Genomic DNA, 14823 nt, shown 5'->3' with positions numbered 1-14823 from the left:
TGACTGGAAGCTCCTCAAGAAGGAGGAAGAAGCATGGCATTGTCTTTCTGACGTCGGTGCCAAAACAGGTCGCCTGCACTTAGCACCTCTGGTCGCTTTGGCACTAATGTTCATGATAATAAATATCTGGTTAGGATAATTCATTAAAGCATAATGTTTTAAGTTCATGAAATAATTAATCATCTTGTGGCTCGTAAATTTGCTTTTTCTGAATACAACGTGCACATATTTTCAATTCAAAATCAATTTTGCTCTTGTATTCATTTACTACTGTATAAAACTAACCCATTTATTTAAAAATATGAGGTACGAAATTCATTTTAGTGCACTCACACTATTGTGTCTGTGGACTGCCTCATCTCACAGTCTTACGTGTGCACATCAGCCAGCCCCTTAGTGTTCCTAGTAACTGCCAACATCCCCTATTCCACCCCCTACAACCAGCCCGGTCCAGGCTACCCACTGAAGGCTACCCAGTCTCCTCTGAACTGTGAAAAGCCCCTCTTTCATTCAGGCCGCATGTTAGCCACCATCCCCCCTTGAAGGGAACTCACATAGATTCTCTCAGACCTTACTGTAGCCCCAGAGAAGGAAGTTCCAAGGATTGATGACTATGAAGACCACATCAGCCATCTTCACATTCTCAAGTCTTTTGTCTGATTTGATCACCGTTTTCATTGATATTGAATGAACATGGCTGGAGCCTCTTCCCTAACACCGGAAGAGAAACCCATTGTATCTGAGTTCTCTGGGGGCACCACATATTCCAGGCACCAACTCCTGCTCCCTCTAAGCCTTTCTCATTCTTGTCTCCGTGCCTCATGTCTCTTCCTATGGGACTCTGTGGGTAACTTTAGTGTTTTCGTTGACTTTCCCCAAACATTCCACAGGAGGCCAAGGTACATAGCACGTTTTCACTGGGCCTTAGATGAGACAGATGTGCCCGAATGGCTAGATAGGCACATGTGATGTGGAAAGCTCCCATCTGCCATCATCAAAGCCATTACCCAATACTAAGAGGTGACTTGAAATTCTTTCTTGGATGACTGTTTCTGTTCATCCTCAGATACAAGCATGTGTGGCAGCTGATTTACTTAGAAGGTGGTTCTGGTGAGCACTAAGAGGGGATGCTGGCAAGACAAGAAAAGAAAAGAGAGCACAAGAAGGACCGCTTTAAAGGGTGTTGTTGCTGTGGCTCCCAGGGGCTCAGTCAGGCTGATAGCTTTCTGTGGACCTACGGAATGTGACTCTGAGCTAGCCTCCTCCTGGTGAGGACCTGGGGTGTACATCCACTTGCTCACTCCAGCAGCATTGACTTCTAGAGGCAGCAAAGCATACTGCAAGGAAAGGGACCACTCTCAAGGAGGTGTTTTTAGTGGACTTCAGGGTAGACCAAGGATGTAGGAGCAGGTTTCACCTAGTCTAGTCACCTATCAGCTGGCACGTTGTAGTTAACCACTCTCTATGCATCTGCCATCAGTCCTGTCTAGTCCTGTCTGGTCCCTGGGTTGTTCTGCCTTCTATTGCTGCTGATGCAATTCCCACCCAGTTTTGAGAGTGGGATGCCTCTCCCTACAGACTGACATATACTGATTCCACCTGTTACATTCTCACAAATCAGACATTTGCTGAAGCCCCCTGAAAAACTACTTAGTTAACACTTACTAATTATTCGACAACCCATCTGAACACATTTGATTCCCACTTGGTTCTCGGTGTGGCGGTGCATCATAAGCTCCATGGGTGTCCCCGGCATTCTCAGAATAGCATTCCTTCTCCTGATTCCACTGTTTAGATGCCTTAGGAAGGACAATGTTCGTCTCGTCTTCATTGCTTACAACAACTATGAACTCAGAGAATGAAAACGAGTATTAGGAAAGTGCTTTAAACCAATCCTGCCCGTAGAATGTACAAGAGAAGGAAGGAACATTCAACCATTTGCTCACTCATGTGATGTGAGTGAGGGTAGTGGAGGAGGTGATACTTCATAGCAAAATAGTAAATAAAGTCTAGAAAAACTATTACGATTGACTCATCAGGAGGTCTGCAGGTATATCACATTAAAAACGCTTACATCACAGGTCTCTGTTAGGGCTGTGCAATTTTAAACAAAGGAAATCCAAGCAGATTTTACCTTGGCAGCCTCCAGCAGCATCTCTCTTCAGCTGCTTCCAGTGTCTTGGGGGAGAGGAGTGCACACGGGCCAGGGCTGTGGAGCCAAATATTAATAACTATATGGAAGGGTTCCCCCCCACGCCTGCTTTTGCTAATTCTTTTTCCATATTTTGCCATCAGCATTTGAGACCACATCTCCCTCCTCTTGGCACCAAATGTCACCACAAAATATCTTCATTCATTAGATAATTATTTTAAAAACATGAGTTTTTTTTTTAGTTTATTAGGTGCTAGTTGAATAATAATATTTTAAAATTTTATTGTCACTTACTACTTGTGTTACATTTTATTACATATATTCAATAGTCCAGAGTAGATTATGATTATAATTAGTTTGTGTACTATACATACTACACTTAAATTATTAGTAAGTTTCTAGAATATTGGGAAGCTGATTGACATATTAAATGTACTATATGTATAAATCCTTACTGGTTATTTGTAGCTTAATAAAGTGGTTGGAAAAGGGGGATTAAATTGGAAATAGTATTTTTTCACTCCCAAAATTAATTCCATAATTTTATAAGTGAAATTAAAATGGCCCTCTCTGAAAAACCACCTCCCACCCCGTCTTACTGCTGTCTTAGAATAGACACTGAGCACACTTCTGCCTTCCTGTTAGGAATGTGCTCAAAGCGTCATGTGCCACCAGCCATAGCCTTTAAGGCAGAGAAGGAATATGTGAGGCCTTTGCTTCCTGCTTTCTTCTTTCCTCACAACCTTCACGGATACACATGTTCACTGCAGAATTGTTTTTACACTCCTGCGATTAGCCTTCCATTTAAAGATGTATTCTTTTATTTAAACGACTCAGAAATGATCTAAAATAAATATGGCATATCTAAAATATTTTTTCTTTCCTTGCATTTTAAATGTAAACTTTGTATTTACATTTTCACTTCTGTAAGCAATTCAATAAATTATACACCAGAATACAAACACACCTATTTCTTGACTTTACAGGTAAATATTTTAAAATAAACTATATCCATGTTTAAATAAATCTTTCCTGTCTGGATCCACTAAAAATTTCCATTTTCTTGCTCCCACAGGACAAGTTTCAGCTCTTATTACATTTCCTCTGGATTTATATTCATGTTTTCAGAAAACATATTTTTTTCTCTTTTCTTTTTTCTTTTTGTCTCTTCAAGCAAGTAAAAATGGGACCTGCAATGGTTACATGTTCTTTTCGGTAGGTAAAAAGAAACATAGTTTTGAATGGAAATGTATTTGCTCCTAGTAAAATAGAAAAAATTAATTTCAGGGTTAAAACATCATGGTCTATTTTGTAAGAAGCAGGAAAAAACGTATGGGGAATGTCAGTAGCAGACATCCAAAAATTTAGCCTTCAAATGTATACATCAACAGTCTACATGTACTGTTGACTTATTGAAACAGACTTAAAATCTATGCTTTCTGCAAGGAGTGAGGCAACCAGAGCTATCCAAGCACGGCCACATACACCCTGTTTGAAATAAAAGATCCTGGAAGACAAAGAAAATTGAGTGAGTGGATAGCATCCTCGTGACAGACTCCTTAACTGTGGTATAAGAAAGTGGCACGTTTACAAACTATTCAGGCCTTGAAGACTGAGTAGATGCATTTGATCAGAGGGTGCACCCTTGGAATCTGTGTTTTTAATAAACACAAAGTGTTTTTTGTCTCATTTAAGGTGGTCTTCTTGTCCTCTGATTGGTTGATGCAGGGATGCAAGTGTTCAGTTTAATCAACTAGGGACACCTTATAGGGACAGTTTAAAACAGTGGTTCTCAACCTTCCTGATGCTGCAACCCTTTAATACAGTTCATCATGCCGTGGTGACCCCCAACCATAACATTATTGTAGATGGAAGTTTCTGTCCCGCCTGGTCCCGCAGTTGTTCAGTCCCAAATAAACACACAGAGGCTTATATTAATTATAAACTGTTTGGCCTTTGGCTCAGGCTTATCATTAACTAGCTCTTACAACTTAATTCAACTCATTTCTATTAATCTATGTTTTGCCACATGTTCTGTAGTTTTACCTGTATCTCATTACATCTTGCTTCCCGGGTAGTGGCTCACAGTGTCTCCTCTGACTCTGCCTTCTTCTCCCTGACTCTCTCCTTGAATTCCCCAACTGGCTCTATTCTGCCTTGACACAGGCCATAGCAGCTTCTTTATTAACCAGTGGTAGCAACACATATTCCCAGCGTACAGAAAGACCATCCCATAGCACATTATTTTCATTGCTACTTCATAACTGTAATTTTACTACTGTTATGAATCTCAATGTAAATGTCTGTGTTTTGTGATGGTCTTAGGCAACCCCTGGTGGCCTAAGGGGCAAACCATTTGACCTATAAGGGGGTCATGACCCACAAGGTGAGAAACCAACGTTTAGAGTATCTGGAGTGCTTGATTTCCAGATCAGTTTATTTCTGCTCAGCCCTGGTCCTCCCATATGGATACTGTTCCTCATGGCAGCCTCAGATAAGCAAGTCACAGGCAAACCTCCATCTCAGAGCTATTGTCCAGGGAACCCAACTCATGCAATATTTCCTGGAAATGAGCATTTTCATTTCTTCTCTTTCTATCTGCTTATTTGTTCATTGTTTTATTTGATATTTTTATTTTTGAATAGTTTTCAAAGAAGTTTTTTTATATTTCAGGCGTAAAATCTTTGTTTTAAGTTGTAATTATTTTATATCTTTATTTCCACATTCCTTAAAATTTATATTAAAATTAAATATTTTATCCCCCTCTTTAAAAATTTTTTTTGGAGGGGGGTTTGAAACAAGGTTTCTCTGTGTAGCTTTAGAGCCTGTTCTGGAACACATTCTGTAGACCAGACTGGCCTTGAACTCACAGAGATCCGCCTGCCTCTGCCTCCCAAGTGCTGGGATTAAAGGCATGAGCCACCACTGCCCGGCCAACATTATTATTATTATTTTTTTAATGTGTATGTCGTGGAGGGTGCACGCATGCCACAGCACATGTGTGGAGGCCAGAGGGCAACTTGTGGGAGACAGTTCTCTTCTTTTGACACAGAGGACCCAGGGATTGAACAGAGGGCATCGGGCTTGGCAGCAAGCACCTTTACCAGCTGAGCCGTTTCTGCCAGCCCTTTTCTTTTCCTTTGTCTCCTGGATGTCATACCAAAAGGCATTATCTTTTAAAAAAAAATGTGATTCTCCTTAGAAATGTATAGTACTCCCAAGGATTTACTTAAAAATAGGAAACCAGTAGGTGGAAGTTAATCCTAGGAGGTTGGCCAGAGTCAGTTCTGTGAGAGAGGAAGGACCAGGAAAGTACGGACAAGGAGGTTGTTTTTATGATGGGGTCACACAGCATATTCTGCGTTGTGTGAGACGACTTCTTTAGGTTGTGAGATTGTTCATGTCATAGAGAGCTTCATTCATCTTGCTGTGCTTTATTATTTCCTCATGCAGACATACTATGACTTATCTTTTTCTTTAAGGGAGGAATTTAGAGCTTGTTTCAGTTCCTTTGTTTATCTTTTTATTAAGAAAATTTCTAATCACTTTACATACCAACCATAGGTCCGCTCTCCTCCCTCCTGTCGCTCCCCAGCTTTCCCTCCCAGCCCACCCCCATTCCCACCTCCTCCATCAGTTCCTTTGTGATTACACTACTATGAACACTACCACACATCTTGGTGAACTTACTGACTGTAACATGTTTTGTTTTCATAGATTTTATTGTCACAGGTACATTTTCAAACCCAGGTTTGCCTCTTGGCTGTGCTATGCAAGAATTATATTTAAAAAGTTCTTTGTTGCTTGATTTTCTTTCTGAGAAAATGGCAAGAATGAAGGAAAGCTTCTAGGAGAACAAGCAAGTTAATCTTGAACACGACAATTACATGTAGACCAGACCAGTGACTGGCATAGTAACAAAATTATGAATAAGAATGGCTAGAAACAGTCCTCAGTATCTAAGGATAATTTCTTGTTATTACTTCTCCACCCTTAAAACATAAAATGTCCCCAAACATTTTTTGATTTATTTTTAACTGTCCTGTTTTTAAGTGTTTGTAACATTTAATTTTTGGATTTATTTATTTTATTATTCCATGTATATGAAGGTTTTGTGTGCATATATGTCTGTGCACCTGGTGTCTGAGGAGGTCAGAAGAAGGCACCGGACCCCTTGGGACTGGAGCTGCAGGCTGCTGTGAGCCACCATGTGGGTGCTAGAAATTGAACCCAGGTCTTCTGGGAAAGCAGCCAATGATTTTAACTGCTGAGCTGAGGCTCCAGGCCCCTTAAATAGATTTTTTTAACATAATTGTATGTTTCACAAAAGAGAATGATTTATTAAGTGTTATTATGTACTATTATAATCCAATTTTTGAACTCTGAAGTATTGCTAGGCAAAGCCTGTGCTCATGGATATGCATGTGTGAACGCTAAGGGGCGAGGTAACATATTGTTATTATTTTCCAATACTGTAGAACTAGTTTGCCAGCAAGAGCTGGCAGAATGAGTGTACTATAATTATTCAATAAAAAGCTGAAGACCACAGGACAGGAAAAGCATCTATACCCAGTTCGTCAGGCTTCACTCTCCACTACATAAAGCTTTTCTTCAGTGCCGCAGTAGGCTGAGATTTGGTTCTAATTCATTAGATACTAATGAATCATGTGACTAAAATTTTCTCAAAGACACTGAACATTCTAAGAAGGCTGATGAGAACTGCAGTGATTGCGTAGAGTTTGGGGTACTGCATGTCCAGAGCCTGCAGTTACAATTTGGGGGAGTATCTTTAATCTCCTTAATTTCTATTCCTTGCCCATTTTTGTCTTTCACCTAATGTCCTTGCAATTTGTGCGAAACCTTTTGGGGTACGTTAACAGGTCCCAGGATTGCATCAATCCAGGAGACGACAATGTCCACAGACAGCATCGGAGCCCCAGAGCAGGGTGCCCTGCTTTGCAGCAACCCACTGGAGTGTCTACCAATATATTTGAAAAGTGTTGATTTTTAACTTTCTTGGTTACTATAAAAGTTTCATGAAACCATGGCCACACAGAATCATGAAATTTGAGAAACCTGGCTCTATGCTCTTGGGCCATGGTCACTAATATTTGGCTCCAGAATAAATGATCTCTTATTGCCTTTGAAGTAGAAACTGTGTTTTTGTTTTGTTTTGTTTTTTTTCATCCAACAGTGTTTATGGATTACTCTCATACATTCTCTTGTATATTCTGTATTACTGATAACGTATACAAGATGTAAATACTATGAAAATTCTTTTTGCATGGTATTGTTTAGGGAATAATGTACAATAGCTTGTACATGTTCAGTATAGACACAGCCACTACGTCCCTACCTACACAATCTACCAGTCTACCGTAGGCAGACTGTCTTGTGGGTACATCAGGAGAACCACCCTCCCAGTTGCCTCTCATGGGCAGGCAAGACAAAACCAAGCCCTAGTATATTTTATCACGTTTGAAGATTAACTGAGAGTAAGGAGTGTTTTTTCTGCAGTTGATTATTTGCAAGAATAATGACTGACATGATAGCTACTTGAACTCCTCCCCACTTGACCAGCCAACCACTAACCACATCACTGGAACTTCAGATTTTGAGCAGAACATTTGCTTGAAAGGAAAGAATGTTACAGTAATTCTGTTCCAGGGAGGGGCAAGAATGTCAGTGAGAGGGGAAAAAAACCAAGGCAACGCTGGAGTCTTCCTCCGTCTTATTCAGATACCTGCAGGTCAGTCATTTACTAAACACTCAGACTACCTTGGGGAAAGGGTAGAGTTTCACCACCTCGAGGAGTACAGAATTGGGGAAATAGTAATGCCTAACAAGGAAATAAGTCGCATAGTAGATTAGGAATGTATGGTACCGTTTTTCTGATTGTGAAACACAATGTGTTGATTTGTTTGTCTGCTCCCTGGATTTGGGAGTAGAAGTGGCAAATGGTATTGGTCACCCAGTGAAGTGAAAGGGCTGGGAGGAGCGAGCATACCCCCAGCACAGGAGGGCCTGGAGCCGGCAACGCCGCCAGGCTTCTCTCTTCAGAGACTCCACCTGGCCACAGACCTTTGAGAGGGAAGAGCAGTAGACTGATAAGAGGACACCTGTTACCCTCTATGCCACCTCTCAAGAGAGAGTTTAGTCCTCCGTGTGTCTCCTCCTGTTCCTCACTTTTCCAGAATTAGCATTGTGCTCTGGCTTTTAAAAAATAAAAGACCTTTAACTTAAACATAAAAGCTAGACCAGTCGGGCAGACTCTATAATTTAACTTTGACAAAGTTATTGTAGTTGTTTTACTAATATCTTATGGAGAAAGACATAGAGGTAGTGGTGCACGCCTTTAATCCCAGCACTTGGGAGGCAGAAGCAAGTGGGTCTCTGTGAGTTCGAGGCTACCCTGGTCTACAGAGTGAGTTCTAAGACAGTCAAGGCTACACAGAGAAATCCTGTCTTGGAAAAAAAAAAGCCTGACCATAAAACTCCTATGAGAAGATATAAGAGTGAATCTTTACTCCCTGTTTAGGCTGTGGTTTTCTTATATATTACCCTAAAAACATGAGCAACAACAGAAAGAGAAAAGTTGGGCTACATTAAAAAATAATAATAAAAATAATTATTATTATAATAAAAAACCTCTTGTGTTTAGAGAGATACTATCAAGGATGACTAGAAAGCTTGGATGTGGTGGCAGACACCTGTAATGCCAGCATTTGGAAAGTAGAGGCTAGGAGACCGGGAATTTAAGGCTAGTTTGGGCTACCAGGACCTCAGAGGAACAGGTTTTCTCCATCAGTAAAGAAAAGGTAAAGAAGTAACTTTCACGGGTTATCAACAAAAGGAGGTGTGTTGAATTAAAAATAGTTGTTTGAATGCTCGTTTCTCCAAACAAGCTGCAAACAAGTGCATGAAAATATCATCAGTATCACTTTTCATTAGGGAAAGCTAGATCAAACTCACAGTGAGACATTATGCCCACAACAGACAGGGTTATTGTATCTCAAACAAACAAACAAACAAACAAACAAACAAGAACAAAAAAACATAGTAAACACAAGCTTATAGGGAAGATGTCAAAAACAGAATCTTCCTGAGTTATGGGTGTGAATGTAAAGCAGTGCAGTAACTTTGGAACAGTTTACTGTTGCTAAGAATGATGACCGCATTGCTGTTGATCCAGGAGTCTCTTGCCTAGCTATAGATGCCCTAGAAAAAAATGAAAAAAAAAAATGTCCACACAGAAAAATGTACTCGAATGTTCATGGCAGCATTTTTTATTATAGCATAAATGATCTCTAACATGACAGATTTTCCTGTCATTCTCAGATGTTATTATCGTCAGATGTGAATGCTACAGGAACCAGACTTGGAGTTTTGAAGTTTGTTGTTTTCCTGAGCTAGCAATATGCACAGTGCAACGTGCTCAGGTGATGCTGAGCAGAGATGGGAACCTTTAGCTCCCAGTCACACATGGAAGTGGGAGGGGAAATGACTGATAGTCTATAATGAACTGTGCCACCAGTGGGGTTCCGGGGTGTTGTGTTTTATGATTCTGATCCTGTAATGTTTACAAAATGCCCAGTTTGTGTACGTAGATTTTTAGCCCTTTATTACAAGGTAGGCTTTGTATTAGATGGTTTTGTCTTAGTGTTCTGAATATGTTTAATGGAGATTAGGCTAAGGCATGCTCCTTGGTGGGTTTGTATCAACTTGACAGGATCTGGAATCTCCTAGGAAACAAGCCTCTAGGCACATCCATGAGGGGTTATCTCAATTAGACTAGCCACTAGTCATGCCTGCGAGGGATTTTCTAGATTAGACTAGCCTCTAGTCATGTCTGTGAGGGTTTATCTCAATTAGACTAGCCTCTACTCATGCCTGTGAGGGTTATCTTGATTAGACTAGCCTCTACTCATGCCTGTGAGGGTTATCTTGATTAGACTAGCCTCTACTCATGCCTGTGAGGGTTATCTTGATTAGACTAGCCTCCCCTCATGCTTGTGAGGAATTATTTTGACTAGACTAGCCTCTACTCATGCCTGTGAGAGGTGAAGTATGTTAATTCAGGGGAGAAGACCCACCCTAAGGAAGGGTGGCACCATTCTTTGGGCTAGGGTCCTGTGCTAAATAAAACAGAGAGAACTAGCAGTGCACAAAGATTCATTGCTCCTTTCTTCCTAATTATGGATACAACTTGGCACTTTCCCCAAACTCTTGCGGCTGGCACTTCCCACCTGAGAGACTGTGCTCTCAAACTGTGAGCTAAACTAAACCCTTTCTCACTTACATTGCTATTGTTAGGGTATGTTATCACATATCACAGCAACAGGGAAAGCTAAACCGAGACAGCAAGTTAGCTCCAATAAAGGCACTTTTTATTTGTGACAACAGTTTTCAGTGGGACAATGAGACACCAAGGAACATCTTTAGTTTACTACATCAACAACCGACATGTCCATCGGTTGAATAGAATATGGGATGGTGACCAAATGCAGTTGTATTAATGGTAATGAGCCATTAAAAGTCATGAAGCACCAATGCACATTTTGATAGAGATTAATTAAAAAATATATACTAAGTGAAGAAAAATCCAGTCGCAGTGGGCCACACATTGTAGCACATCAATTATATGAAATATCTAAAACAGGAAGATCTGGAAACACAGAATTTGGCTAGTGGTTGCTAGGTTTGGGGAAGAGAGAAAAGAAATGCTTACTGATGAGAGTGTGACTTTGGAAGACGTGATAAAAAATGCCCTGAAGTTCAGTGAAATACAAAACCTCCCAGAGCTGTACACTTTAACTGGACAAGCTCTCCTCAGTAGTCACACGTGGGAAGGAATATGACCGAATAAGATTATTACCAATTGAACCCAGTGGTCTGTGAGCAATTTATATATGTGGACAGGGCTATGGGAATGCATGAATTCTAAGGAGACAGTGGGTGGGAGATGAGGCAGAGACAGGCATGACAGCCCTGTCTATCTGCTCTGCATATAAACTGGCTCTTACAGAGGCCACTGGACACCAGACTAAGGGCCCCTGGTACCACTGCTACGAGGTGTTTCTTTGCACTGGAGCACACGTAATTAAAGTGTTCCAGTGATGCAACCACCCATTATTATATTTTAAATCATTATAATGATGCTTTGATTTCTAAGAGTTCTGGTTTTGGCAGAGTCATATTCTAATCTCAATTCTGGGACTATCTTCCAAAATATTTTCTAACGTAATGGATTTCCATTTTGCGAGCATTATGCCAATTCCTTTCCAGAGGACATCAGTATTAAAGTCTGTCAATAATTCTAACAGACATATACAACCGACATTCTAACTTTATAAAAGGAAAAATTCTCCGAGGGCACAGTGGCCTCTGGGATCCCAGCTCTCTAGCTGTGGCCTCAGTGTGAGCCTGTGGTAAACGAAGGCTGTGACATGGCTTCTTTACCACTAAGCAAGTGTGCCTGGCAGCCGTCTGCCGCCAGGACTGAAATCAGCAGCTGTGAGCGGTGATTTAGTGACAGGTGCTGAGAGCTCACCCTGCTCTCCCACCCTCCATTCGGTGCCTCCTCACAGAGGTCAGTTTCTTCCAGGTGAGCCTGCCTTTAAAACAGGCGGAAGCTCTGGGCAGGTAACCAGGCAGCCACAGACTGAGATTCTCTTACTTTAGTTTCCCTAGTGTGAGAATGATGAAATACTGTTTTTAAAGAATGCATATTTACTTACTGATTTGCGGGGGTGAGGGGGGGAGGCAGGGATTGTGTGTTGCGGTGTACATGCATGGAGGTCAGAGGAAAGCTTGTGACAGTCAGTTCTCTCATTCCACCATGTGGGCTTAATAAGACTCCACTATATACATATAATTCATTTTCTTATCCTTCCCATTACTCAGTCATTGTGAATAGTGCTGCAACAAACATGTACAAGCGGGTTTGTGGTGTGCCAACATATACTCTTTCAGGCATTTTCCCAGGAGTGTCACAGCCAGGGCATATGGCAACTCTAGTTCTAGCTTTCTTTAGAAAGCTCTATACTTATGTCCATAGTGGCTGGGTTGATTTTTATTACCATCAGCAGTGTCTAAGGATTTCCATATCCTCACCATCCGTGGTTGCTATTTATTTATTTTCTTTCTTTCTTTCTTTCTTTCTTTCTTTCTTTCTTTCTTTCTTTCTTTCTTTCTTTCTTTCTTTTTCTTTCTTTCTTTCCCTCCCTCCCTCCCTCCCTCCCTCCCTCCCTCCCTCCCTTCCCTCCCTCCCTCCCTCCCTTCCTTCCTTCCTTTCTTGATTTATTTATTATGTGTACATGTATCCTGCATGCCAGAAGAGGGCACCAGATCTCATTTCAGGTTTACAGATGGTTGTGAGCCACCACGTGGTTGCTGGGAATTGAACTCGGGACCTCTGGAAGAGCAGCAGCCAGTGTCTTAACTGCTGAGCCGTCTTTCTAGCCCCGCTATTTGTTTTCTTAATGATAGCCTTTCCACGGGGACGGGATGGCATCTTTGTGTAGTTTGAAATTGTATTTCCTCGGTGGCTAAGGATGGTGGACAAGTTTTCATATATCTGTCTGTTATTTGTGCTTCAACAGTTGTCTGTTCATCAGCCCGTGTCTTGTTGGGGGGTTGGTATTTGACTGTTTTAGTTCTTTATAGAATCTGGGTACTAATCTACTAGATGTAGGGTTGGCAGGCTCTTCCTGTTCTGCTGCTGGCCCAGTTCTGCTGGCTGTGGCCATTACTGTTTTTGTTTGTTTTCAATGGCTTTTGTTTGTTTTCAGTTTCACGCAATCCCATTGGTCAGTTCTTGCAATCTGTTCCTGTGACATAAGAGTCCTTTTCAGGCTGTCCTTGTCTCTGTCCACACCTTGGGGCATTTTGCTTTGCCTTTCCTCTAACAATGTCAGTTTCCTATCTTAAAAATAAAGTCTTCAATCCATTTCGAAATGACTCTTGTGTAGCATTAGGCAGAGGGACCCGGTTTCATTCTTCCGACGTGTGTGTGTGTGTCTGTTTGTTGAAGAGGTTGCCTTTTCTTCAGGGTCTAGTTTTGGTTCCATTGTTGAAACTCTGGTGAGTGGATGTATGGAGTATTGATTCTGGGGCTTCAGTTCTGCTCCCTTATTTTCATGTCTGCTTTTGTGCCAGCACCATGCTGTTTTCGTCACTGGGGCTGTCTAGTATAATTTGAAATCAGATATTATGAGGCATCTTGCATTGCTCTTTTTGCCCAATTGCTTATTTACTATCTGGGGCCTCTGGTGCTTCCATGTGAATTTTAGGATTTTTTTTCCTTATTATTATTGTTCTATGAAGAATGTCTTTGGAATTTTTACGGGGATTCCTATTCTGCTGATACATGAGCATGGAAAGTCTTTCAGTCTTCTAATATTTTATTCAATTTTTTCCTAGGGTTTTAAAGTTTTCATTGTAGAGCTTCTCACCTCCTTGGTTAGATTTATTCCTAAGTATTTTTGAAGCTGCTATGAATGGATGGTTTTCCTGATTTTCTTGGCACGTTTGTTCTTGGCATTCAGGAAAGTGCTGATGCTATATGTTGATTCTGTATCCCATTACATTTCTGGAGTGCTTATCGGGTCTAAGAGTTTTTGGGTGGAGTATTAAAGCCTCTTATTTATAGGCTTATATCATCACAAATAGGGATAAGATGACTTCTTTTACTATTTGAATTTCTTTTTTTAATCTATTGCTTTGGCAATATTTTATTTTTGCTTATTTCTTCAAGTGCTCTAATGAATATGAGTGGAGAAAGTGGATGCCCTGGTCTTGTCCAGGGTTCCAGAAATGGTCTCAGTTTTTCCCTCCTAGGTGAAATGTGGCTGTATGTTTGCTGGATATAGCATTTAATATGTTGAGATGCATCCCTTCTGTTCTCAGTTCCTCTGGGGCGTTTATCATGACAGTGTGTTGAACTTGTCAAAGGCTTTTATTCCTGCATCTTTGAGACAGTTGTGTGATGTCTGTTCTTAAGTCAATCTGTCTTCTGCCTTACTTGATTGATTTGTGTATGTTGAACCATCCTTGGAATAAAGACAAGTTGACCACTGAAAGTTATCATTGTTAGATGTTGCTGAATTGAGTTTCTAAGTTTTTTTTATTGAGAATTTATTCATTCACATTCTTCAGGGAGACTAACCTCTCATGCTACCCTCTGCCCTCACATCTCCATATCTGGTCATGGTGTCGGTGTAACACTGGGTCTGTAAAATGCATTCGGTGGTTTCTTTCTGTTTCTATTTTATGGTGAAATTTGGGAGCGCTGCTGCTAGTGCTTCTTTAAGGATAAGGTAGAAATCATTCGGACCCGTGCTTCTTTATGAATGGGAGACTTTTGAATTACAGTTTTACTCTTTTTTTTTTTTTTTTTTTTTCGAGACAGGGTTTCTCTGTGTAGCTTTGCGCCTTTCCTGGAACTCACTCTGTAGTCCAGGCTGGCCTCGAACTCACAGAGATCCGCCTGACTGTTAAAGGTCTGCTTGTGTGATTTAGAGTCTCATGACTTAGCAGGCCCAATGTGTCTAGAAATGTACCTGTATTTTGTAGATTTTTCCAATTCATTGCTAATTGACCATTTTCACAATATTAATTCTGCTGACCAATGAGAGGTGAGATATTTCCATATTATAGTGTCTTCTTCAGTG

Source organism: Peromyscus californicus, unplaced genomic scaffold, assembly GCF_007827085.1.
Source record: "Peromyscus californicus insignis strain IS unplaced genomic scaffold, ASM782708v3 Scaffold_14__1_contigs__length_90479793_seg_2, whole genome shotgun sequence".
In the NCBI taxonomy this organism is placed as follows: Eukaryota; Metazoa; Chordata; class Mammalia; order Rodentia; family Cricetidae; genus Peromyscus; species Peromyscus californicus.
The sequence above is the reverse complement of the archived record's forward strand: the minus strand, read 5'-3'. Positions refer to the sequence as shown.